This window comes from Scyliorhinus canicula, chromosome 8 (genome assembly GCF_902713615.1).
Source record: "Scyliorhinus canicula chromosome 8, sScyCan1.1, whole genome shotgun sequence".
Classification (NCBI taxonomy): domain Eukaryota; kingdom Metazoa; phylum Chordata; class Chondrichthyes; order Carcharhiniformes; family Scyliorhinidae; genus Scyliorhinus; species Scyliorhinus canicula.
The window spans coordinates 58,500,877-58,505,803 of NC_052153.1; the positions used below are offsets into that span (position 1 = coordinate 58,500,877).

General features: G+C 42.3%; 1 long non-coding RNA gene across 1 annotated transcript; it reads left to right on the plus strand.

Annotated features, from left to right (window-relative positions):
- The first annotated feature begins 2,027 nt into the window (after positions 1-2,027).
- Positions 2,028-3,998, plus strand: LOC119969989. The gene is made up of 3 exons (XR_005461502.1): positions 2,028-2,189; positions 2,291-2,433; positions 3,665-3,998. It is a non-coding gene; the product is annotated as an uncharacterized LOC119969989 (long non-coding RNA).
- The last annotated feature ends 929 nt before the right edge of the window (positions 3,999-4,927 follow it).

The window sequence follows — 4,927 nt, forward strand, 5'->3', positions numbered from 1 at the left end:
ATATGGCAGGACTGCAGAGCTTTGATCTGAACCATTGGTTGTGGAATTACTTAGTTGTCAATCTTGTGCTAGTTCTGCAGTTTAGAATGCACGCAGTTCTGCATTGTAATGCCACTATTTGATACCTGGGGCTGGATTCTCCATCAGTGTGATCCTCCTTTTTGCTAGCAGCGCATTCATGCCCACGGATTTCCCGGCGGCGTGGGGGTGCCCACAAAGGAAACCTCGTTGGTCTGCTGATGGGACAGAGGATCCCGCTGCTGGCGGGCCGCACCCTAAAACGGATGCGGGAGGACGGAAAATCTCACCCCTGATCTTTAAGTACCGAATGATGTTGTTCTTCAATTCGAGGCAGGGTCGTGAGTTTCTGTAATGGATCTTTGTGTGACTGAACAAGTTGATTATTGGCATGCAGATCTTTGGGCATGTAGAAAGAATATCCCATGAAGTAGTGGGATCCAGAGTGTAGGATTTGCTGCCTTTTCTTTCTTTCTCGGTCATTGCTCTGCCTCACCATTAAGGCATTGTGACTGTAACGTGTTGCATCTTCATGCATTTGTTTTCACCATTTTGAATAATTGAGAGCAAGCTCCTGTCACTCATTAGTGTCAATGCTGCCGTGCTTCAAAAGGGTTTTTGTTTGTGCTCCACTGGAATGCTGACCATTTGAGAGTTGAGGAAACAGGCATTGGCGGGACAGATTTTTTTTGCCTATCCAGACACAGAATCCAGTCCAACAAAGTTGATTTTGCAGGAGTTTTACCTGAATGCTTGCCAGGCTGGCTTCAAGAAAGACACTAGAGTTTGTTTGGCAGGTCTCCGTAAGTCGTTTGGCATTGCTGATGGAATTTCTTTCGTGCTCTTGTGCATCACCGGTACACAGTCCAGGTCTCACTGCAGAGCAGGGGAAGGGTGAAGACAGCTGCAGTGCATACAAAGACTTTTATTGACTTGTGAAAGTTTGTGTTGTCAAGTGTTCATAGCCATAGTTTATAGCAGGGTGAGAAAGCACCACTGATCTGGTGTCAGATCTCCTCATAAATGGAAGTCCTTTCAGGGAGGTGTCTACCAAAGTATGGGAATGTATTTCAGAGTCACTCCATTAATAAATAAATGAGAGATGGAATATTTTGGAAGATCAAGTCCGGGGTGATGTATGAATTTTCTTTTGATAATATTCAAGGAGGGGCCAAGTCTTTTGTACGCAGAATCGAAGAGATTGAGTCTAGTACAGAGTGGGCAATGACACGCAATCATCCACAAACAGTATATCATGTTTGTCAATGATGATCAGTTTAGTTTTGACACAGAGGAGACTGAGGTTAAAGGGTTCTCTCTCTAAACTGTATTCTATACTCAGACCAAAGGATAGTTGATTTTTGCTGAGGGAAATAGCCACTGTCAGGTAGATAATAAATTGTATGAGGCTATCACACAACTTGCTTGACACCGGCTAGATTGTGAAGGTGTCTGTTTCAGATCCTTCACTGTAGATAGTTGCAGGCATAGCAACATAAAGCAATTGCAGGATTATGATGACATTTCTTGGATATCCTAATCTCTGGAGAACAATGCACAGAATCTTGCGATTTACTGAGTTTAAATGCTTTGGTCAGGTCAATGAATGCAATGAAGAGTTCCTGTTGTGGTTGTCAATGCCTAGGAACGTATACAGCAGGACTGTTATAAAGCTGTGCGTTATATTGAAAATTACTTTAAAAAAATTATTGGCATGAAACCTCCGGTTGACTTTTATGAGACAGAAACAGCAATGACTTGAATATTTGCATGACTATACCTAACACATTCCAACACTAGTAAAATAGAGTTAGCCTAACTATTAAATTCCAGAGACAATAACCTTGAAGGAGATGGACCATCCTGATGGACCATCTCCTGACCTATTCACAAAACATTCAGACAATCATCTGTACACTGAACTGGAGGTATAAAGCATTAGGCTTAATCAATTCAGACAAGGAACTCTGGCTGGAAAAAGAACTGGTTCATAACCTAATCATGTTTAAACCATGGACGTTGATTTAACTTGGCTTTTTTTTATTCGTTCACAGGACTTGGGCATCACTGGCTGGGCCAGCATTTATTGCCCATCCCTAATTGCCCTTGAGCAGGCAGTTAAGAGTCAACCCCATCTCTGTGGATGTGGAGTCACATGTAGGCAAGACCAGGTAAGGATGGCAGATTTCCTTCCCTAAAAGACATTAGTGAACCAGATGGGTTTTTCCAACAATCGACAATGGTCATCATTTGACTTTTTTTTAAATTCCAGATTTTTATTGAATTCAAATTTCTCCACCTGCAGGGGCAGGCCCCCAGAGCATTACACTGGCTTTCTGGTCCAATGACAATAGCACTACGCCACCGCCTCCCCATGTTTGGGTTACTGGTCAAGTGGTGAGAGGAGATCATATGGTGAGCCAACTAACCCTCTTTTGTATTTAAGAAACGGCTTTTCTCCAGGCCACAGAACAGAAGCTGAAGAGATGGTATATTTTTATTTTTTTATTTTTTTTGTAAAAATTTAGATTAGCCAATTATTTTTTCCAATTAAGGGGCAATTTAGCGTGGCCAATCCACCTACTCTGCACATTTTTGGGTTGTGGGGGCGAAACCCACGCAGACACGGGGAGAACGTGCAAACTCCACACGGACAGTGACCCAGAGCCGGGATCGAACCTGGGACCTCAGCGCCGTGAGGCGGTTGTGCTAACCACTAGGCCACCGTGCTGCCCTTGAAGAGATGGTATATGAGTATGACTCACTACTGGTGATTTCTCTCTTTCGATTCGCCCTGAAAGCTGGAACCCTGACTGTTGCCTGACCACCCACACACTGCAGGCAGTGTTTTCTAAGAATTGACCAGCAGTTGTTATCTTCATAGAAAAAATAAATTATCTGTCGACATATTCAAATCATCTCATCACCATATCGAGGGGGACCATCAGACTCATCCTGAAACCAAGGCATCAATCTACAGCAACTATATACCATTAAATTGTCCTTTTGTTTTAAATTTAGAGTACTCAATTCTTTATTTCCAATTAAGGGGCCATATATTTGGGTTGCGTGGGTGAGACCCACGCAGACACAGGGAGAATGTGCAAACTCCACACGGACAGGGACCCAGAGCCAGGATCGAACCCGGGTTCTCGTGCCGTGAGGCAGCAGTGCTCACCACTACGCCACCGTGCCGTCCTTTATAGACCATTAAATGATATTGGTCTTTAAAGTACTATTTATTCCATCCTCCAAATTTGTAACTTATTTGTGTCTATGAGAGATCCCTTGAGTTCACATGCATGTGAAAGTTGGAGCATCTTTTTCACATCAGGTTTTATGTACAATAACTATGTTTCTCTTTTCAAAAAAAATTACAAGGAGACTTCAGTACGTGTCTTATATGGTCACATGTCTGAAGCAGTTAAACACTCATTGAATTGGCAAGCATCTCCTTTTTTTAAAAAGACCTGTTGCAATCAAGCAGAGAGTGAGAAAAGAGGGCAGCCATTCTATCTCTCCTTAACTGGTCCTAATAATTACGCTGATCTATTCTCCCCTCAAAGAGTTCAATATTGGTTGCCATGTATGACCAGTCCTTTATAAAGCTGTTCTGAATTCTCTTTATTATACTTTTGTTTTCTAGCTGCTTCTCCAATACATCAGTGGATATGATTTCAACATGTTTCCGACCATCAAGCAACATTAAGCAAGCTAGTCTGTAATTTCCTGGACTTCTTATAGCTCCTTTGTAAAATATAAGAACAACATTAGCTGTCCTCTAGTTCTTGGGCACTTTTCTAATGAATACAAAGTAAGAATGACTCGGGCATTTCTTCACTTATTTGTTTCAATATGTGCAAATGCGAACCATCTGGACCAGGCACCTTATCCTCTATACTTCTGACTAATTTATTAATTGTCTACTTCGAGCCCTTCCCCATTTTCTATCTAAAATGTATTGTTATATATTATGTGTGTTTAGGATGGAATACATCTTTTTATAATCCCTTATAGTGGAATTGACATTTTTTGAATAAAAATAGTACTCTTAGAGACTGCTGTCAGGACTGCGCATCATTTTCTGGAACTGGCATTTGAGAATCTTGTAGTTGTTATTAAGAATGGTGAATATATGTCACACCATAGAACAAAAGTTATCGCACACCTGAACACAAAATCATACTTATAATGATGACAAGCTCATCATTTCTATAACAAACAATAACAACAAATACATCCTTGTCAAGAAACATAAAGAACCTTTTCAAATTTAATGTGGCAGATACCAAGACCAAATCTTGGCAAAAAGATTAAAAATTGCTGTTACATAGCTTTATTTTTCTTATTTTTGAAAGTTTGTTATATTATCTTGATTTATCGAAACAAAACTGTAACACTACAAATCGTTGTAAACAAAAACAATGTACACGGTGTAACACATAAAACCACAGAAGATGTCAGCACAATTTAAAACAAATGGAAATCTTGTAGTTCTTAGGAAGAAAGGTAGTTACAGACACCCTGGGCTGAATTCTCCGGTAACCAACGTCAAAATCGCCTTCGGCGAACGGGCAGAGAATCCAAATTCCTGACAAAATCGTGGGCCAGCACCACTTTTGCGATGCTCTGCCCACATCCGCCCCACGTATCGACGGCCTGAGGCTTGCCCCCCAAAGCTCCGCCCCGACCGTCCGAGTTCCCAACAGCGCGGGACACGTGAGGTTTCATCCGTCGGGAACTCGGAGTGGCGGCTGCGGAGTCAGTCCAGCACCATCACATTCGGGGAAGGGCCGATCCGCAGGCAGGTGGGGACATTATTTGGGGCTAGGGCACTGTGATGGGGCATTCCGGGATGCGCAAGCCAGCTGAAGGGAGGCACTATTTCATGGGCCGGGTCCGTGAGTGG